The 23,204-nt window shown below is 41.9% G+C and overlaps 1 protein-coding gene and 1 long non-coding RNA gene across 4 annotated transcripts in view; one reads left to right on the forward strand and one right to left on the reverse strand.

The window, feature by feature from the left end:
• Positions 1-5,250, reverse strand: part of LOC129771650 (acidic leucine-rich nuclear phosphoprotein 32 family member A) — a 46,301-nt gene extending 41,051 nt beyond the window's left edge. Inside the window, exon 1 of one of the 2 annotated variants that reach the window (XM_055775517.1) lies at positions 5,006-5,250. The gene's annotated coding sequence lies outside the window, so the exon portion shown is untranslated. Of the gene's footprint in view, positions 1-4,944 lie in introns of both variants that reach the window. The other variant, XM_055775516.1, reaches the window with a different exon arrangement.
• Positions 1-18,811, forward strand: part of LOC129771651 (uncharacterized) — a 32,361-nt gene extending 13,550 nt beyond the window's left edge. The window contains exons 2-4 of one of the 2 annotated variants that reach the window (XR_008742438.1): positions 17,309-17,516; positions 17,588-18,487; positions 18,547-18,811. This is a non-coding gene — a long non-coding RNA (uncharacterized LOC129771651). The remainder of the gene's footprint in view (positions 1-17,308; positions 17,517-17,587; positions 18,488-18,546) is intronic. The other variant, XR_008742439.1, reaches the window with a different exon arrangement.
• Positions 18,812-23,204: the final 4,393 nt, after the last annotated feature.

The raw sequence follows: 23,204 nt of genomic DNA on the forward strand, positions 1-23,204 counted from the left end.
GCTTCCTTCGATGGAAGTCAAAATCTTGGAATGTCGCCAACTTGGAAAAGTTACCCAGGAAGGAGTAGAAAAGAAATTTACGCCGTACGACTCGTTTCGAGTCACTTTTGCTGGTGCCGCCCTCCCTGACTACGTTATGGTGGACAAATTGAGGCTGCCGGTGCGACTCTTCGTGCCAAAGCTCATGACTTGCAACAAATGCAAGTCAGTTGGTCATACAGCAGCTTATTGCGCCAACAAGGAGCGCTGTGCCACATGCGGAGAGCAACATGAGGGGAAATCCTGCAGTGCGACTGAGCATAAGTGTCCATATTGCGGGGGATCCCCACACGTGCTCTCAGCTTGTGAAACTTACAAGAGTCGCTGGGATAAACAAAAGCGCTCTTTGAAGGAACGCTCGAAACGCACTTTCGCGGATATCTTAAAGGGCGCTTCCCCACTGGCTCAACAACAACCATTACCAACAAACAATGTCTTTGCTTCACTGCCAGTTGACGAATTGGAAGCGGATACAGCTAACGAGGGCACACCGTTTATTTTCAAAGGGAATTCCCGGCGCAAAAATGTGTCCACTCCCAAAGTTCAACGACAAGTCCCATCGGTGGTACCCCATGTTAGCTTGCCTAAAATATCGAGTGCAGCGGACAAGCAAAATCAGGTTCCTCCTGGCTTCCGTGGGAATAGTTCACCTTCGAACGACCCAGCACTCGAGGGGACATCAAAAACCCCAACTGTCCCTTTTTTTGCGTCCAGCTCAACTTCCCAATCGGGATTTATAAAGTTGACTGACCTTGTGGATCAAATCTTCACGTGTTTTAATGTTTCCGATTCCATCAGAACCATTGTCATCTCAATGCTTCCAGTACTAAAGACAATTTTGCAACAATTGATGCAAACATGGCCCCTCCTTGCAATGATTATCTCTCTTGATGTCTAATTTGAATAGAGAGGTCGGAGATATCACTGTTTTACAGTGGAATTGTCGTAGTCTTATCCCTAAATTGGATGCATTCAAATTTTTAATTCATAATTCGGCTCCAGGATCGGATAGAATTAAGTTCAACTTGTTAAAAAACCTCCCCGATGTGGCCAAACATCGCTTGTTGAATTTATTCAATAAGTTTCTGGAGCATAATGTTGTTCCGGATGATTGGAGACAAGTACGAGTTATAGCTATTCAAAAACCCGGAAAACCCGCGTCCGACTTCAATTCGTACCGCCCAATAGCAATGCTGTCTTGTATACGGAAATTGTTGGAGAAAATGATCTTGTTTCGCCTTGATCGTTGGGTTGAAACGAATGCCTTACTCTCAGATACACAATATGGGTTCCGCAGGGGCAAGGGGACGAATGATTGTCTTGCGTTGCTTTCTTCAGAAATTCAAATGGCTTACGCCGAAAAAAAACAAATGGCTTCAGTATTCTTGGACATAAAGGGGGCCTTTGATTCTGTTTCAATAGAGGTTTTGTCAGACAAATTACACTCTCGGGGTCTGCCGCCTCTATTGAATAATATGTTATATAACTTGCTTTGTGAGAAACATTTGAACTTTTCTCACGGAGATTCGGCAGTAAGTCGGTTCTCTTACATGGGCCTCCCCCAGGGCTCATGTTTAAGCCCCCTTTTGTACAACTTCTATGTAAGCGACATCGACAATTGCCTTACACAAAATTGCAGCCTAAGACAACTTGCAGATGATGGAGTGGTGTCTGTCGTAGGATCAAACGAATCCGACCTGCAAGGACCCTTACAAGATACTTTGAACAATTTTTCAACCTGGGCCATTGGGCTAGGGATCGAATTCTCCACGGAGAAAACAGAGATGGTGGTTTTTTCTAGGAAGCATAGACCAGCAAAACCAAAGCTTCAACTTTTGGGTAAACCGATCACTCATGCTATGTTATTCAAGTATCTTGGGGTCTGGTTCGACTCCAAATGTACTTGGGGGGTCCATATTAGGTATCTGAGTAAAAAATGTCAACAAAGAATAAACTTTCTCCGTACAATTACCGGCACCTGGTGGGGAGCCCATCCCGAAGATCTTATAATGTTGTATCGAACAACTATTCTCTCAGTGATGGAGTATGGCAGTTTCTGTTTTCAATCAGCTGCCAAAACACACCTCATTAAACTCGAGCGAATTCAGTATCTTTGTCTCCGTATTGCGTTGGGATGTATGCCCTCAACGCATACCATGAGTCTCGAGGTTTTGGCAGGCCTACTCCCACTAAAAGATCGCTTCAATTTATTATCTCTTCGGTTCCTCATCCGGTGTAAGGTTATGAACCCATTGGTGATCGGGAATTTTGAGCAGCTGATCGAGCTAAATTTTCACTCCGGATTCATGAGTTCATATCATGAATTCATCTCCATGCAGGTTGATCCTTCTTCGTATATTCCCAACCGTGTTTGTTTTCCTGACTACATCAATTCCTCTGTGCATTTTGATCTGTCCATGAAACAGGATATCCATGGATATTCAGATTATCAACGATCGAGGATCGCTCCAACGATCTTCGATTCAAAGTATGGGGGTATCAATTGTGATAATATGTACTTTACTGATGGGTCCTCTATGAATGAGTCCACAGGATTTGGAGTGTTCAACGAAATTTTTAGCACCTCCCACAGTCTTCAGAATCCTTGCTCAGTGTATATTGCTGAATTGGCAGCGATATACTGGGCGCTGGACAGCGTCGCCTCACGACCTGTTGAACACTATTACATTGTAACGGATAGTCTTAGCTCTGTCGAAGCTATCCGTTCAGTGAGGCCGGAAAAGCACTCGCCGTACTTCCTTGAGAGAATACGAGAAATTTTGAGTGCTTTATCCAGACGCTGTTATGTCATTACCTTTGTCTGGGTCCCTTCACATTGCTCAATTCCGGGTAATGAGAGGGCTGACTCATTAGCAAAGGTAGGTGCGATTGAAGGCGACATTTACCAGCGTCAAATCGCCTTCAATGAATTTTTTTCTTTAGTCCGTAAAAATACCATCGCTAACTGGCAACGCAAATGGAACGAAGATGAATTGGGCCGGTGGTTTCACTCGATTATCCCTAAGGTTAGCCTCAAACCGTGGTTCAAAAGTCTGGACTTGAGTCGGGACTTTATTCGCACCTTCTCCCGACTCATGTCCAATCACTGTTCGTTAGATGCGCTTCTCTTTCGTTTCAATCTTTCCAGCAACAATCTCTGCGTCTGTGGTCAAGGTTATCACGACATCGAGCATGTTGTTTGGTCGTGCGAGATGTATCTTGTCGCCAGATCGAATTTAGAAAACTCCCTTCGGGCCCGAGGAAGACAGCCCAATGTGCCGGTGAGAGATGTGTTGGCTCGGTTAGACCTTGATTACAGCTTTTTTTCACATCAGGATTCATAATTTGTGGCTAAAAACGATTCATAACATATAAAAATCCAAAGTTTCGAATATTATAGTATTATAGTGATTTTCAACTCATTAGGCTGGTTCGTCACTTTTACTTCCATTTTTGGAAGAATGTCGGGAGTGAGAATTGAACTCGTGACCTTTAGCGTGAGAGGCATGGATGTTACCAATCAGAATCATATGCAAATGCACCTTCTATATATATTTATATTTGCAATTGTTCATCGGAACATACCGATCATACATTTTACTTTAGTATTGAATTGTTATTTGTTTTTTTTTTCAAATGTATTCGAAGACTCGTGTCAATGAAGCGCCACACAGTCTGATAAGTGAATTGATCTATTTACGTGTGCTTTGCTCTTCTCTCACAAACACTATTACCCCATTTTAACACGTGGGTTTACGTATGCTACTACAATGGCTAGCTTCCACCTTCACCTTAAGACTCAATTTCGGTAGGAATCACAGTTTTTGAGATATAAATTATCAAAGATTTCGCTAACTAAAATCGATACGCGCTTTTCAAAAGTTATACTTAAGTGAAAAAATTCCCAAATGCTGTGGAAAACTCATATTTCCTCCAACCCAAACGGAATACAAACTTTCGTTTGAATCAAAAATACAAGTTGTTAAAATCTCCATTTTTAGTTCGATTTCATTCGAATTACATGTTCTCAAAGACATTGTCAACAACTCTACAGCTGTATTTTCCCCAATTTTCAAGTTATTTTCGTTTACTTCTTCAAAGTTTTCTTCAATAAATAAAATTTTCGCTGGAAATGTTAAAAACTCATGCATAATTTTTTGAAGAAAATAGTGTGTGCTAATAATTCTTTTTTGGTAAGAATGTTTATTAAGAAAGTGTCGATTGAATATTTCTCAAGGTTCAATGCAATCAATATACGACTTGTTTCATTAGGTTCCAATAATTTGCTACAAACGTATTTTTACTTTTTTATATACATTGTATATCCATGTTTTTAGCCACAACGATCTCCTCAAATTGCATTATTCATACAGCTATGTTCCAGAAGATATCTGAAACATATTCATTGTAAAGTAGTCTACTTTCAAAAATTGAACGAATGCAGTGAACAATTTCGGTCATGACCTTAGAATTTGACCAAGCTTTAATATCTACCTAACGTGAAAAATTGCATGGTATAAAAATTCATAACACACGACCGATTTTATTCAACATGTCAACATTACACGCTGCATTAAGAACCGTAACGCGCATAGTAATAATTCCAGCAACAAAACAACGCCGACATCACCCTTCTACGCAAACGATCTTTTTTGCATATTTTTTTCTTTTCTTTTTGAAAAAATAGCAGCCATTTCATTAGCATGGACCGAACTTGTTTTGTTACAGGGAAAATCTTAACGTATGTTGACCTCGCACAGTTTATCAATTGATCGCACAATTCGTGAACTTTTACCTTACATTGTAATTATCAGTAATTGCCTTCTCAAATAAATTAAAAGTGCTGCTCCGCTTGCGCTACACACAACGTATACTTCGCTGGTGATATCTTCTTCTGGTACTTACGTGCCTTACGCCGAATAAAATTCAACAAAACAACACACTCAATCACGAAAAATGGTATCACCTGGCGAAGAATTTAAAAAACGGACCAAATTTCGAAAAATGCACTCAGGTTTCCTGTGTCCTCTCCAGATGAGTTGTCGCGTTTCCACCGACGTACACAAACTATGTTGCCATACACACCCGAACACAACAATAAAATAAATTACACGAAGCGCAGCACTAGCGAGCGATTCCACCAAACACCGCGGAGAGTGGGATTCAAATTAACACCGAACGCCAGATTTTGTTGTTTTTCTTTTTCATTCGCCTCGCCACTGCTCTCTCTCTGGTTTTTGACAATACTTGCCTTTGAAGCGGAAAGCTACCTAAATTTGTGCGCTTTTGCGCCTATGCTTTATCAACGCAACATTGGCGCTGGCATGTGCGCTGGTGCTCGTGATGTAGAAGGTATGTATTTCGATCATTTTCGACGAAAGATACACCCTCTTCCTTTGGAAGAAGACAAAACATTCCCCGTCGGGAGTCGTCGTCTCGCTGGCAGAAGCGTTGGATTGCAAAATCCAAGCGAAGCAGTGATGCCAAGGTTTGCGATTGTGCGAATTTCACTTTAGGCGAAAATCGTTTGATAGCGAATACATACGACACAAATGCTGGCAACGATTGCATGTTTTAAATATTTACACAAAAAAAAAGACATGTGATTGGACGAAAAAAGATGTTGATTTCGGAAAACAATTCTGAAATTTAACCCTCCTGTACTCGCGTGCAAAATCATAACACGTATACTCGCGCACGGTGTCACAGACCGAATATTGAACTTCTCTGTAATTTTGCCATTGCGCATTTTCAGACTTTATTGGCATTTATTTGAAGGAGAGGGTATGATTGAATGAAAAAACTCCAAAAAATATGTTTCCTTCATCTTTATTATGTTTTAATAGTCATCTAATTCAGCCTCCTCAAAACAGAGTTATTTTTGATACTCCAACACAAATATCGAAATTCGAATTCTTCACTGTTATTAATTAAAAGTAAGCAACTGAATATAATCCATGGAAGTATAAAGAGTTATAAAATAACATAAAAACGTATTAATCGATTGTGGTTTCATTGGAATAAGAATCAGAACATAGCATAACTGCATGCTCGAAACAAACATATTTTTTACATTTCATGCAGTTGTTGCGTGTTTTTCGGGTCTTTTATCAAAGAGAAGAATGTATCCTCGACCTTCTAAATAATTACCAGATGATTAGGTTAGTTCTGGAATATAAAGTTTGCATATTTTTAATATTCTTTGTCTCTGTTTTCTTGGTAAACTAAGAATTAATGCCTTTTTTAGATGGGGCATGAAAAGATGATATAAAAGGATTTCTAGGAACTTCTTTTTCTTGTTTTCTTGTCGATATTGTCCATTATATAAAAAATATCCACGAAAATGTAACTGTTAAAAATAAGCATAAGCCACCGATTAGTTTATAGTTTACTGTTTACAATTATTCCATAAGTGAAATACTTTCACAAGTGTGTATATGTATGACCATTATATTTAGCGAATAACTATACGAAAGTCAAACATTTATATTTTGCATTTGAACGTATGAATCTAACGACGAATAGTTAATATAAGGATCCGTTCAATCCAGTTACAAAAGGAACTGAAATCAAATAAGACTAGTCAGGTAATAATCTTATGCATTATATGCAAAAATATTCCACGCCACTAACATTAATTTTTACTTTTCATATTCAGCAATATTCTATATACGCTATACGCTAAACGATGTCGAACGACGAATAACGAAGCTAGAGAGAATCGCAAAGTCGCAGTGTTGATGTTTTCACGTAGGACTACGTCTTTCATTTCTATACCGGGGTGTAAAATCAAAGTTTCGAAAACGAAAGCGTTACGCCGGAGACCGAGATTTTGAGTGTTAATAGCTCCTAAACAACTGAACGAAATGGTATGATAAACACTTCATTCGAAAGATAAAATGTCTACGCGTTCTATACTTGTTACTTTCTGATCCAAAAACTTGTTTCAATAGTCTTAAATTTGCTTTCAAAATAGGCTATTGAAATCACCAATCGGTATATAAGCGTGCGCCGCTCGGAAATCCACTCAGTTCTAATTGAACAGCGATTGGAGCATGTTGTCGCTGTTGTGGTGAAGCTCTTCATTTATCATGAAAGCGCGGATGAACGGTGTCACCAAGAGCCTGTTTGTGCACCTTAGGCCAGAAGGAAATCCATCAGGAGGAGAGTGATGCTACAAACGGTTCCCCGGGAAGATCTCGAAGCAGCCGCTACACACACACATACACGCACGGAATTCTTTCCGTTTGGATCGAGAAAGATCCGGAAAATAATCTGCCAGTTCCTCTAGGAATTTAAAAATACATTCATGTGAAAGAGTTTATTTGAATGTTTTCTATCCATGTAACACTGTGACCAAATATGTTTCAATCAAGTGCTATTAACAGATGGTTATCGAGTTAGCATTAACCACTGGTGGGCTTCCAGTATCGAGGAAAATGTGGAAATATCTAATCGTTACTGAAAATAATCTGCCAGTTCCTCTGGGAATTTAAAATTACATTCATATGAAAGAGTTTATTTTAATGTTTTCTATCCATGTAACACTGTGACCAAATACATTAGGTTTTGTGATTTTTCAATCAATCGCAATCAACAGGATAGCTTCTGAAGATTATTCTTCCCCATCAGTAGGATATTTCCGTATCCAATATTGGATGCATAAAACCTTGTGCCTCCAACGTAATGCTCTCGTTTTCGAAGTTCTCCAAATATTCATTCATTCAGAATGAATTCAGATTCAACTTCATACAAATGATCTCTAAATCAACGATAGTCCTACGTCACCCTTGCGGTTATACCATAGATATAACCCACTTCCTGTTTTCTGAGAAATGAACAAATTATTGATTTCTCGGTCTGACAGACCAATGCGCGAGTATAGGAGTGTTAAAAATGGATGGGTTATATCTATGATCAATGAGGTACATATCGAGGTGGAGCAGTAGGCGAAGTACATATATCTGTATTGGCAAGCAAAATATCGTGTCGTAATTATTTGCATTCAATATAGAATGTATATGAAAGAAACAAAACAATGCTGAAAGCACTCACGGTTGCATGATAATTTGAGCCAGAATTCTCATGAAATTCAACTGTTTGTTTTTTAACAGATGACAATTGTATCATGGCTTATTTCGATTATTTACACATTTCGGTAGGAACAAAAGCTCCCCTCACTTTCGTATGTTTGCAATACCGATTTCTCCAACGCTGCTTGGTTTTTGACCTACGTTCATGTATTTGCAATGCTGACTTCCACAAGGCTGCTTGGTTTTGATGGCTGTGTTGGTAAATCGGGTCAATCGAAACCAGGCAGTTAGGGCGTTTAGATAACGCTTAACATTTTACAGTTATTCAATTGTTTACCTAATGAAAAATAACATTTTATTATTTGCGATAGATGTGTAGAAATTTTCCCTATCAATTGATGCAAACATCTTTCCGATCCAGTAATAAATGTTCGAGTTATAAGCATTCGATATCTTTTATTTTTTCCTGCATGTTCATTGTTTAGGTTTTCATTTTACCCCATATATTCCGGTTAGACGTAGTCCCACGTCAAAAAAAGGTGTGTTGAAGTATTAAGTTTTTGAATTTTCATTCAAAACATTCACAGTACTGACAAATGTGAATGGCACGGCACGCACACGTAAACAGTTCAATGATCAGAAAGTCACTTGTTTCTTGAAAATTGGGGTATTTTGGAAAAAATGGAATGAGTGACGAGTGGTTAACATCCACAAGTCATAAGGGGCTGTCCACATACCACGTGGACAACTTTGGGGGGTGGGGTGGTAGGTGTTTCGAAAACGTTAATGTTAATGTCCACGTGGACACTCTAAATACATGATTTAAAAAAATCACATCTGTATTTAATAATACATGATTTTTTTTCTGCATTTCCGAGAAATTTATCGGTATTTATCAAGAAAAAGGTTGAGCTGTCTGATTGTGCTTCCCAGACGAAAATCCATATTTGTCATATCGTTGAACTTCCTTGCTAAAATGTGTATCCTGATACTAACGCACATCAACCGAGAGCGATCCATTTTTTTTATTGGTTTAAGATGACAATGCCTAAATGAGGATGAAGACACCGTCAAAGCATGTTCGATTGTTGTAATATTAGAAATACACGACATTGTTTTCCTAGATGGGGTTTTTTATTCAACTTCCGCTCTTGATGTAAAAACCGTTTCGCCTTCATATTTTGAAAACTCACAAGGCGAAAATGGAACACAAACAACAAATACTTTTATGGATGCACGATCTGTATCTCACGAGAAGTGTTCTTAGCAGCGATGCTCTTCTTCGTTCTGAAATCTATTGGGTTGTCCAGAAAGTTCATGCCGTCTTGTAATGATAATCGAATCGTGACACTGATCAAAACTAATCCTCAGTACACGACATATGAATTAACAGCTTAATTACAGGTACAGTAGAACTCCGATTATCTTCGTAATATTCTGGCAAGGTCACCGCGAATAACGAAAATCGCGGATTAGGAGTTAATGGACTAAAAATGAGGTGCAAACACGAAATAAAAATATTTCAGCATGAAAACAATGTTTTAGGAATACAGAAATCATTAAATTATCCATCTGTAAGTTCGTGAGATGGATAATCAACTTCCGCGTGGTCAAATAAAATGAAAGCGACCAAAACAAACGAGCAAGTGCCATTCTATCACTGACAAATCGGATCATCCGTTCGCGGATAACCGGGGTTCTACAGTTTGTATGCTCACCTGGTGAAGCCTGGTTACTTAAAACGTAAAGTCATTTTTTGTGTCTGAGTGATTGGAAAAACATTCAGTATTATGAGTTCCTACCAAGCAACCAGTCGATAGATTCCAACAAGCACAGTTCGCAAATAAAACTCATGATAGGCGTCCTGTTCCATCAGAATAATGCCAAACCTCATGTCTTTTTGACAGCCCGAAAGAATTCTAGGAGTTTGGCTGCGATGGAATTCTTCATCCACCGTATTATCTTCAGATCTTCATGTGTCCAGGCCGGTGGGAAAAATAATTAAACGACAAGAACTTCGACTTTTTTTTTTTATCCAAAATATATATTTTTATTAAGGCTCATATGGCGTCAACCTGACGGGGCCGGGAGTTCAATATTTCGACAATGTTTGCCTTATAACTATGTTAGTAATATGTAACCGATTACTCGCGGTTGACTCGAGGTTAGTATTACAAGTGTTTTCGTAATTGTGATGTTGCTGTCTTCAATGATCTGTACCTGTGCCCGACACGGGATACTTCGACTTATTGGATATAATGAGAAGCACGTTGCGCAGTCTTTCGACAAAAAAAACAGAAGTTCTGCGATGATGGAATTTTCAAGTTCCGCAAAGGACTACATCAAGACGGGTCTATGGTACTAGGTGAGGCCGTTTCGTCACTTTTTTTTTTATTCTTTATTATCGAGACTTTCAGCCGTAGGCTGGTTCATCTCTTTTGATGTGACAATACGAAGGAAGGTCCTGATGGGGCCATCCCAAGCGCCAGGGACACCGGATCTCGGATCCCTTAGCATGTTGTTTTTTCCCCTTTTTTGTTGTCCTTGTCCGTGCCTGGTTCATTGTTGCCGGTTCCGCTTTCGTTTCCTTCTAATTATCTCGCTTCGTCGTATATCTTCTTCTATCCTAACCTTCGCTTGGTCCTCGATTATGTCTGCTTATACATATTTATGTCTTTTAAGTAAACTATCACTGCTGAAATTGTGGATGCGTCGTTCCCTAAGGCTTCCCTGATGCTTTCAGGGATCCCGTACAGTGCTCTTGGGCCCTCAAACTGGGGTCATTGGCATATGACGTGTTCCACTGACTGGTGGACATGACATAGCTCGCACTGGATTCGGAAGTCGCCCCTATTTTTGCCCATGTTGTAGGCGAATCCCGCATGTCCAGTCCTTAGTCTGGAGATTACTTTCTGATCACGGTGTCCCAACGGATCTTCCCATTTGGAGGTGTCCGCCTTGATCTTACGTAAACTGAATTGTCGGGTTCCATCTCGGCCCGTTTCGTACCATTCCTGGGCCCATCTTTCCTCGAATACTTTGTTCACCCATTTTTTAGTGTCTTCTACAGGGACTAAATTTGTGAGAAGTGTCGCTTGTCGACCCGATGCTGCAAGGAAATCCGCTGTTTCGTTTCCGGGGATCCCGGAATGGCCTGGTATCCACATAAATGATGTGTTCGGACGTGCGTCACTAATTGTTTTTGTATCCACGGGTGAGTCGGTCTTTCCGAATCCAGCGCTGTTACCACGCTGGCCGAGTCAGATAGCACCAGTATTGGGCGGTCCGACGGGTAGGTCGCGGCGATGAATAGCAGCAGCAGCCTCTGCTGAAAATACATTGCACATGTCTGGGAGGCGGTAATTAATAGTGAGGTCTGGTCCCGTCACTCCTATTCCAACTCTCCCTAGCGCTTTAGAGCCGTCCGAGTAACGAATGGTGTGGTTTGCGTATCGAGGGTTTAACAGTTCTGTAACAATATTTCGGGCAACCACAGGATTCGAACCTACTTTAAATTTATCCTTAATTGTCGTATCTATTTTCAGTCGTTTCTGATCCCAGCCCCTGGTTCCATTCCAATGTATTCCTGACACCAGTGGCAGCTCTTGGCCAGCCGTTTCGTGAAGGAGGCGGTTAGCCTCGACGAGGAGGAAACCCTCCCCGTTCGGCCCATCTGTTTTGTTTGTGAAACCAATTGCTCGGTAGCATGCTTCTTTTTTCAAGAAGAAGCGGAATGGAAGTTTGCCGCTCTCGACAGACGCTGCGTCCGCTGGGGTGGACGGAAGAAGACCGGAGGTGATTCGGATGGCGCGATGGTATGTGGGAGCGAATTTATCCAGCAAGGTTTGAAACCCTAATATCGTAAGCTCCAGGCCGTAAGTGAGGCGGGAGTTTACTATGGCGCCGCAAATATTCAGCCTTGTGTCTCGGTTGGTGTTTGCGTGCCGGCCAGCAAGACATCTGAGCAGGTTTATACGGCTGCGGCAATCATTTTTAACGTTGTCACAGTGCTGGCCGAAATATAGTTTCCAATCGAAGGTTACCCCGAGGATCCTTATCGTTTTTTTTCTGGGGATGTTAACACCATTGATTCGAATCGGGGTGTCGATGATCTTGTGATTGGAATTACATATATGGGTATATTCGCTCTTGGAGGGAGACAGTTGGAAACCTGCTAAAGAAGCCCACTTTGCCACCCACGAGACGGCTTGAACGAGTTTTCGCCTAATAAGTTTAACGGAGGCGCCCATCACCATTAGAACAACATCATCCGCATAAACGAAGATTCGAATGCCTCTTGGTAGGTTCTCGAAGATACCATTCATCTTCACAAGAAAGAGTGTCACGGCTAGCATGAAGCCTTGAGGAACCCCAGTTTCTTCTGTAAAAATCTTCGATTTTTGGTTTCCGATGATGACTTGAAAAGAACGGAGGCGCAGGAAGCCCTTTACGAAGTGTAACATGTTTCCAGCGATCCCTCAGCGGTTCAGCTGTTGCAAGACAGCTGGCATCCAGGCTCTATTATACGCTTTGGCAATGTCCAGTGCAGCTAGTTCGGTGTGAAGGTTTTTCGTCCTTGCCTCATCCAGGGCGTGACTCAGAGTGCCTAGGTATGTGTTGGTCCCGCAACCTGGACGAAACGCGTGTTGCCGAAAGTCTAGCAATCGGTTGTAGGATAGATGCTGGATCAGTCGGCGGTTGACCATCCTCTCCATGATCTTAGAGGCACAACAGGTAAGTGATATGGGGCGGTAGTCTTCGGGAGAGCGTCCGGTTTTGCCTGGTTTTTTAATCGGAACAACCAGACTATGAGACCATTCTGGAGGGAATTCGCGTTTGGTCCATATCCGATTGTAGATTTCCAACAATTTCGCCTTACCTGCTAAGGTGAGTTTGTCTAAGAGCGGGTAACCAACCTCGTCAGGTCCAGCTGATTTACCCTTGGCAATGGCTAGTGCCAGGGTGAGTTCACGGAGGTGGAATGACTGATTTAGATGCGGATTAGGATCATGATCTGGGATTTCTAAATTAGATATCGAAGTTGTCGTGACTGTGTTTCTTCTTACGAAGTCCTCGGAATAGCCATTCAATGCCGACAGCGAATGAAAATAGTCCCCAAGGGCATCTGCAACTGTGGGGGGATCGGTGATGTTTCCGTTCGCCATGGACAGAGTAATTCCTTGGCATTTCCTCTTCCCTGAGAGGGCATTGACCCGCTGCCATAGCTCGGCCGAGGTGTTAACGCTAGACACACCGTCGATAAACTTCTCCCAGCTGTTTGATTTTGCGTTGCGGATTATCTTCCTACACTCGTTTCGAACTTGGCGGTAGGATTCAACTGTTGTTTCTTTATGCGGGTGCCCAATGGGAAGTCGCTTGTTTGCCCGTAGAGCCTTCCTCCTCGCTTTTACTGCAGCTTCCACTTCAGGGGACCACCATGGGACTGCTCTCCTGCCGGGGACAGAGCTGCTCCTCGGTATTGATGTGGATGCTGCTTCGAATAACCCTTTTGAGAATTGCCCCATAGTTATTGGTCCGGGGTTTCTACCATGGTACAGAAATTCGTCAACGTTGGATTGATAGGCTGCCCAGTCTGCTTGATCGTACCGCCACCGTGGTCGCCTAGTGAGTGCCAAAGGTTTATCGTCGGTCCGGATGATGATGGGGTAGTGGTCGCTCCCCATTGGTATGCGTTTGCCACAGTAGGCGGGGTAGTAGATTAGGACTTGTGAAGCTCAAATCTATCGTTGTTTCAGTACTACCACGCACGAAAGTTGGAGATCCGTCGTTCAACGCTACCAGGTCCGCTTCTTCCATGACCTCTGCGATGTCGATCCCGCGCCGATTGTGACTGTTGCTACCCCATGTTTGATGGTGCCCGTTGAAGTCCCCTAAAACGAGGGTTGGGCCGGTTATGTTCCGCAGGATGTGGATCAGTTTGTTTCGTAGATTTGGGATTTTCTGATTCGGCAAGTATATCGAGATGATTGTTACGGGACACGGGTAGTCAATTTTCACAGCAATCGCTTGAAGCTCTGTGTCGAGATCCAATTCAGAGAAGTGAAAAGGTTGCCGGATTCCCATTGCAACAGAATGGTAGAAGTTTTGTTGCTCGTTTAGTACCCAGCTGTATCGAACACCCAAGGACTTGTTCAGTTTCGAGATGTCAGCTTTGTGGACTTCCTGTACGGCTAGCACAGTTGGTGCGAACTCTTGTTCTAGTAGTTCGACGTCGCAGAGGTTGTTTTAGTACCCGTTTACGTTCCACTGGACGGCTAGCGTTGTGCCCGTGGGATAGTTTCTTTTGGAAACCGGCACTGTGTTGAGTGATGGTCCGGGTGTGGAACTTGGAAGATAGTGTGTGTGGTTATTGAAGTCGTCGATGAATGGTGAGGTGTTTGAACTTTTTGAGCGAGGAGCGGACCCCGACAGAGCTCCACCGACGGTAGTAATCCAAAAGGACCCTGCTGTCGGCAGAGATAAGGGAGCCGCGGGAAAAGTAGGGGATACTCGTGAAGGTCCAGCAACTGGTATTATGTAATTTTCGATCTTTGCCATCCATTGGTCGTATTCATTGGCGTCAACTGTTGCGTTTGGCGGGATGGTATTCCGCCCCGCGATTCTCGCAGATCGTCGAAGAGATCTTATTTTACAGAAATCAGGGAAGCACGCCGGGCGTCGGAGGGTGTTCCTCAGTTCCGGTTGAACTGTAACTTCCGCACTGGGGGGGCTTCGACTGCCCAGGGCAACGTCTGTCTGTTTTTGTCCCACGCTGTCCTACGAGATACGGGATACGGGGTTAAGACCCGCTTGTCCGTCTCGCTTGTTTTCGGTGGATGTCGGGGGTTTTCTGCCAGTTCCGGTTCTCCAAAGACATCCGCACTGGCAGGGCCGCGGCTATCCAATGTGGTATTATCGGTGATGGAATGGTTGTTTATTTCGACGTTTAGGTTGTTTACATTGTCTTCTCTGTCTTGTCGAGGATTTTTGTTCACTTTATTATGTTTAGATACCATTGAGGTTTGCTCAGTGATGGTCAAGTGTGTTCTGATGTACTAGAGAGGACAATAGTGCGTTCAACTTACAGAAGTACATTTATCTCTTCCAGAGTTTCGTAGTCCTCTGGTTCACCGGAGGAGACGTGAAAGTCCATACTGAGATCTCTGACCGATTGGGTGTTGTCTACTTCTTCGTCGGAAATTTGGATCGCTTGATTAGTGGTAGGCGATGTACATTTCTTGTACTTTTTGGGTGCGGGTTTGTTGAACGGTGAGTTACTTTGTTTGGTACCAGTATTGCAAGAAGCGAGCTCTGGAGGTCTTTCCTCATTGGAGTTTTCTTCGGTCCGACGTCCTTCCTTGCTACGCTTCTGCGAGTTTGATCGTTGGGATGATCTGGACCGTGATCTCCGGCTGGTTCCCGTCTCCTTGTTGGGTTCTTTCAGCGTTGTTGTGCGGGGGGTACTTGGGTTTCTGGAGGTAGTTGCGATCTTAGTGTTTGGTGCGTGTGTGTTGGTGGCGATTAAGGCAGCTTCTAACTCGGCAATTCGCGCATCTTTCTCGGCGAGTTGTTTGAATTTCGTTTTCATTGCAGTTATGAGGGCATCGATCTTTTTGTCACGTTTCGTTGCTTCTTGTTGAAGGAGTTTGATTTCTTGGTCTTTCTTCTCAGTTTCGGCCAGCAATCGTTCAAATTTGGTGTTGATTTGAGCGAAGCGGGCGACGTTGCTTTCAGTGACTATGGTAGCAGCCGTTTTGGTACGGTTGAACGAGTCGTATATTCTTCTGGCAGCCGGGTAGTTGATGCCCTGGTCTACCATTAGGTGCTGGATTTCAACTTCTTTAGTGTATACTGGACATTTCTTGCTACTTACTGCGTGTGAATCACTTGTGCAGTGTTTGTAGTATGGGTTAGCTATACATGGTGTCTCTGGAGCATTTATGTGGTTACCGCAACATATGCCACATACCGGGGTTTCGATACTGCAGCGCTTCCGCGAGTGGCCGTATTCATAGCAATTGTAGCACAGCATTGGTGTTGGGTAGTATGGCCGGGTTCGTACTCTGATCCAACCAAAATTAATGCTTTGTGGTACCACGGTGCCATTAATAGTGAGAATCAGAGTGGGCGTGGGGACTATATTGCTACCTTCTTTTCTGGTGATTCTTCGTACATCTTTAATTTTTTGGTCTTTCAGCTCTTTTATTATTTCTTCTGTCTCATATTGAGTGGTTTCCGGGCAGTAAACGACACATCTACACTGGTTCAGAGTTGGGTGATAATCGATTTTTATTTCCGTTCCGTCTTGCAGTTTGGTCATTGTTTTTAAGGCGTCGATTTGTTCTTGGTTCCTCATTTTAATTATATAGGAGGTTCCTTTATTTTCGGGTCTTGCGTCAGGAATTTTTGTGCCCAAGAATGCTTCCACTGAGTTGCATATTTCGAAAGGCTTTTTAGGTAGTGCTTTCGATACACCTTCCAATTGTAGTATTTTCAACTCACCGTAATCACCGTTTGGGTCGGCCCACAAGGGAAAGCTTCGTCTCGTATAAGTACCATCTTTTTTATTTGCTGGGCTGGGGTCCCCGGGATCCCCAGGATCCTCATAGGGGTTGAGGGGGGTGAGGGAAACCCCCCGTTGCCATGACGGGAGGTTATCCCTGATTTATTATCGCTGACACAGTATTCACTTTATTCTTTCCAATTTCTATATTCGAAATTCTCTAAACTACACTGCCAGCACTGTTAAGATTATATGCTCGGAGTGTAAATATAAACAACAGTTATGACTCCTGTTCACTGTTTTTCTCTTGTCTGCCGACAATTTATTCTGGAGATAACACTATCCTTCACGAAAGAATTCAAGTGAATTGTCTACTGGGAGACGAGATTTCGTTTCGGTTACACCTTCGAGGTAAGTTGCAAATGAGATTACACGGAAGCACTTCACTTGAGCCGAAGTAAATCGCGTCGATCGAGAACACGTATGTTTGCAACAAATGCATCCAAAATGATGCCGTTTCGTCGCTAAGTTGGTTAGGGGAGCGGTATATGAAAACAGCACGGAAGAAAGTAGAAGGGGAATTATTTGCTTGTAGCGTGAAAGAGACAGACTGATCACGAGCGAGCTTCGGCAATAGCGTATTGTGTTTTGTTTTCAAACAAAACACAGTAGTCTTCCAATATGGCTGAAGAGTGGTTTTTGCAAGTTGGCCCACCTTAGTATATACTTCTAGGCGCCTTGGACTACATAACACCACACAGCATTTAATTATCTTGAACAGCCCCACAATCCAATCGACGAAAAAAACATCGACCTAACAACGACCGTAACGCTCTTTGTTGGTCGAAAATAAGGAACAATTTATGAAACGAAACGGCATCACTTGCTTTTTCGTCAACGATGAACTGTCATTTCATACAAAACAACAGAGCATACAACTGGTGAGTACAGAATTTGTTTTTGTTTCCTATTAATTTCTAATTTTATCATTAATTATTTCATTTTATTTCAGGGAATCTTCAGCAAAACAATCCTTGAGAGATTAACAAGACAGCCCGGGAGTGGGAGGAGTTCATGGCGATCGCTTCGCCAGAATCTCAGCGGAACTCGAAATGTGCCTCGCGGAGGCACTCGCTGTTGATGGAGAAAAATTTCGACGCGAGCTCGATGGACGATGAAAATGCTGCCACTTATGAGAGCCTGGAGGGAGATTCAGTGCTAGCGTTGGCGCAAATTATGCGGCGAACCATCATTGTCATGTCGGATGAGTTTTTGCGCGATATGAGCGGGGAAGCCTTTTCGCCGATTCCGTTTGGTAGTGTCTATCGTTCGAGGTGCCGTCAAATAAGTGCCATCGGACCCCGTTGCTGTTTGGTCTACGATATGGCCCATTTTTCGGCCCTGGTTGCTATGGAAACTTCGAATGATTTTCCTCCGGCGTTCATTTCACTGGTGGATCCCAGCAGTCAGCTGTTGCTTATTTAGTTTTGCATCGATTCGGGAAAAGATTTTGATTGGTGGGAGTATGACGGCAGTAATGCGAACTGGTTGTTGACGGATGGAGAGCATGTGGCGTTGCTGAAAGTATACTTGGAGATAATTTACGCACCAGTCGCGGGCAGTCCGGATGATGAGATTTATGACGATTACTCGGACGAGGAGTATGAGAAGAAAATCGCCGACGGGGAGGTTGTATTTTCGGACGAGAATTATAACAGCGAAACGAGTGCATCTAATCTAGCCGCAATAAGTACTTCTAATTAGTCACTTCCACCATTCCCACCCAGTTCGAGAAGCGGTGGTGGGTTGAGCGGAAAAAGTAAAGTCGCGAAGCATCTGCAAAGTGTGGTAAAGCGTGTAAGGCATTGTAACATCCGTTGGAATAATCCGACTTTTTTGCTTCCATCAACTGGTGAGTAAGAAAAATGATTTCCCCCATCCCCACAGTGCTTATTTCTACTTCTATCACAGCAGCCAACAGCATCAGCTTTCCCGCAACAGTATCCTCCAAGCCCTGGTGGCTATCCCGGGGGACAGCATCAACAGCAGCCGGACTTGACCATCGATAGTATTTCGAGCAATTTTCCCTATCGGAGATCCCGTGCTTCGTGCTCATTGAATAATATATGCGAATATGCATTGCGCCACATATGTGAGAAAAGTTCTCAGCTGGATGTCGAATAGTTTATATTTCATATGCATTTTTAAATTTTTTAAATAAAATGATTAAAATCGATTAATGTATTTTATTTTTATGTTTCATAACAAACTAATACAAACAAGAGGTGAGCAGTGCTGGAAGCAGCGCTGCAAGCAGGTCGACGCCTTGCACATGTTGGTGAAAAAGTGGCGTCAAGTTGTTCGATGAATGCATATGAAAGGTCGATAACTCGATTGCAAGGTGGCAGCATTTGAGGTCGATTGTTGACATTTCATCGACCCGATCTTGGCAGGCAAAACGGAATGTGGGGCGTGATGCCAACCATATTATTTTTTTTATACCACTATACCACTCAGCTTTTCTTCGATGATTTCGAATAACTAAATTCAGCTAACGATTGTTTGATTTTCTCCAAAACCTAAATAGCTCAGCCAGTTTTCGTCAGTTCATCAATGTTAAACATGGCATAGAAAATAGAAACAAACTTAAAAGGGAATTTACCCACATTTCATTTACTTTGGGCCGTCCACATACCACGTGGACAACTTTAGGGGGGTAGGGACCATCAAAATATCCACGCTTGTCCACGGAGAGGGGGGAGGGGGTATGAACTATATCCACATGGACACGAATAATAAATATTTTTTCAAATATAATCACCGATACATTCTAAAATAAATAAAAACTGTTCCGTGATCAAGAATTTTAAAACTCCGCCCAACCTGAGTATTCCGTAAGTATCAATAAAATGATTGAGTTGACTGAGAGTGCTTCATATATTTTTACTAAATCATTGGACTTCTTCACTGACATCCATATTCTGGAAATTACTCACGTAAAATGTGAACGACCGAGCTATTTCCTATGATCCAATGACTTTTATAGTTACAGGCTACTCATAGACGTTTATAATCAAAAACTATAAAAATTAAACAATTCCATAATGATTGAGTTTTCATGATATTACGAATATGGTTTTTTTCACCAAATATAATTTTCTATAGATTTTGTTCTATTTCGAAAACAGTTAGTCTTAGAATAAAAATGTCTGTATAGTTTTTCATGCGGAATGACGTGTAAAATAAATTTGTTGTATTACTTTTCTCGAAAAGTTACAATTTTTCAAAACATTGAAAAATTTGTTTTCAATTCCTAGGATTTAATGTGTATGTGTAAATTGTGTATGATGATCTATGTGAAAAAGGTTCTACTGGAATTTCATATGAAACGAATGGAAGCGAATCAATCAGGTTAATTGGATTATTACTGGTGAATTTGTTCCAGATGGAATAAGTACACGTCTGTGTGGAGCTTCCGATATTCGCTGCAAGGGTTCCTCAATGCCGGTAGTATAATCCTACAGTGAAATCACCCGATACAGAGAGGAAATATTAAGTGTGGCTTACCTATTCGACCGTTGTCTGCTGAAGGAGGAAATGATGTGACGTGTGTGCTACTTCTGCTGCTATGATATAACACCAACATCACTGTTATACTGTCAGCTGCGAGGGGTAGGGCATTGTGCATTTAATCTCTCTTGTACGCACCTCACAGTCTGAAATAAAGCTGTGAACTTGAATTAATATTATTGTATCTATGTATTCTATGTGATATCATCACATTTTATTGCAAGTGTTGAAAACATCCTGAATTGTATTAAAAAATTATTTTCAATCCATTTATTTTTATTCGATTGGCGTTTCCAATCACAATTAGTAAAGCTCAAAATCAATCTTTAAAGTTGTGTAGTTTATATTCAGATGCGGCTTGTTCTTCACCTGATCAACTGTACATTACGAGTTTGCGTGTCAGCAAACTAGATAGCCTGCATATCTTCGCTGATAATGGTAAAACAAAAAAATATAGTTTACTCACAATAATTTCAAAATTAAATTAAACATGTGCTTTGTTATTTCTCTACCATTTCTCTACCGTACAACAACAATGAACCACAGCAAAGCTGGTACAACAGGGTACAGCTAGTAAAATTTGAAATAAAATAAACTCAACTAGAATTTAGGCGCAATTCAGTTATTTCCTTAACTATTTTAATTAAAAAAGGAAAAAATGTCCACGTGGACAAAGGGGGTAGGGGTATGAAAATGTCCACGCTTGTCCACGGAGGGGGAGGGGGGAGTCTCAAATCGTGCTTTTTCTGTCCACGTGGTATGTGGACAGCCCCTAATGGGATTATCGTGATAGGGATTAATTCTCGTTATGTCAAAGAAAGCTCTCGATAGTTGCACTGGCACAAACGTGTATTCAGGTTTTTCTCTCAAAAGTTTAATCTAAGCATGTTATTCGGTTTCAAAATCTGAAACAAGTATTAACAACAATGATGTAGGTAATATTCTTCAAAGTTCTTCCAGGCACAAACGAGTCATTTAAAATGAAGAATAAGAAAAACAAATTGATCATACGAAAAACGTAAATATTGTATCCCCATGTAACGAAAAAAGACCAGGAGAATAAGCCGCTAGAATCACACACAAAAAACAGGGAAAATCAAAGAAAGTTCGCCTAGACTTGCCCGCACAAATATGGCTACTCAACATCCAGCTTAGGGGCTGTCCACACACCACGTGGACAGAAAAGGCACGGTTTTAGACACCCCTCTCCCTCTCCATGGACAAGCGTGGACATTTCTCATAATCCACTACCTTTGTCCACGTTCCTATTTATTTTTGTAAAAACATTAGAGAAAATAATTATTTGAAAAACAAGAAAGTTGAAGCATTGTATCTGAATCATGACCGCATAGTTATCGTTTCATGTTGGTTTGAAATAATTTGGAACAAGATATGATGAAGTTTAATAAAGAAGTCATGGGTCGAGGTTGTGTTACTTGCTAGAGTGTGAAGAGGTGCTCCCGTTTCACCAGCATCCCAGGATCAGAAAAGTTACAAACCAACATAATCCCCGATCCCACTCTCGCATAACTCACGCTAGTCAATAGTCGACAAATGCTACAGTTTTCCAAAGTTTCGACCAAGTGCTTGTCGAGCTGTTCTTCATTGTAGCTCTCAAAGATGCTACATCACGCACAATCTCTGTAAGTTATGAAAATGTTGCGTATTGCGATGTAGTTTTGGATCATTGAATATCCGGGTTACCGTTCAAGCTAATAATCGATTACCAGTGTCCAATTTCGGATACCCAAGAGTATTCCAAAAATTATCACATTTCAATGAAAAAGACATCGCTACTGACGAATTTCACGCCAACTCGACTGGCCGTTGGCAGCATCATCTCAGATAGAAGTGAAACGTTGTGGGTGTAAAGACATGGGTCATTTAAGCAACTTTGCATACTTGAAATATTCGAAAAATAATTAGACAACTTTTTGGAAAAAACACTTTTTAAAAACTATGATACCTACAAAATTCATGTCAAAGGATGATATTTTCAATGAATTTTTTTTCCAAAAAAATCTTTGATAATTTTGACGTAGGACTACGTCTAACCGGAAGATATAGGGGGTGAAATGGAAATCTAGGCACTGAACAAGTAGGAAAAAATGCAAGATTTGGAACGCTTAAAACTCGAGCATTTCTCAATAGATCGCAAAGGTTTTTGCATCAATTGATAGGAAATATATCCACGCATCTATCATAACGAAGAACATTTAATTTTTCTTGACATAAATAATTGAATAATTGTGAAATATCAAGCATTGTCAAAATGCACTATGTGCCCATTTTTGATTGGTCCATTTTGTACTTCTCAAATCGTACCGACCAAAACGGGCAACCAGAGCAGCAGCGAAATACAATGAAGCACGATTGGAAAGGAAAAAGAAAAAAATGAACGAAACATTGGACGCAGTCTCACACATGCGTAATTTTCGAGCCAGCCAGTCAGCTTAAAAATCCCCGCTCCGCTGCCGTAACGATCATTATTTGTGTGGACACCGACTGGACAACATCGTTGCTGGACGAGCTGGACGGCGGGGGATCGAGTGCCTTTCTCAAGGCAAGAGGGCGGAGTTGGTGACGTTGGAGTAGAGTAATAGAGTAGAGTAGAGTTTTCAAAGGGCCTTTCTCAAGGCTAGAGACGAATGAACTGCAAAAGTTTAAAGTCTCTATAATACAAGACCTTCCTTCCTTCCGTAACGATCATTCTCATTCAAACCGTACACCACATCGGTTCGCATCACAAAATATCAACAAACCAACCCAAGCAGCCATGTCTGGACATGGTAAAGGAGGAAAAGTGAAGGGAAAGGCAAAATCCCGCTCGAACCGTGTTGATCTGGAGTTCCCCGCAAGGGTAGCTAGGCCGAGCGCGTTAGTACCAGTGCACCAGTCCACCTAGCCGACGTTATATAGTTTCGGCCGCCGAAGTGATCGAGTTAGCTGGCAAAGCTGCTTGCGGCGATAAGAAAACCCGCATTCGGAACAGAACACATTCGGTTCGGTGGACATCAAGACAACAGGCAGTTGCAGCGAGTGGCGAGTGGCAAACGCAA

The sequence above is a fragment of the Toxorhynchites rutilus genome, chromosome 2 (assembly GCF_029784135.1).
Source record: "Toxorhynchites rutilus septentrionalis strain SRP chromosome 2, ASM2978413v1, whole genome shotgun sequence".
NCBI lineage: Eukaryota > Metazoa > Arthropoda > Insecta > Diptera > Culicidae > Toxorhynchites > Toxorhynchites rutilus.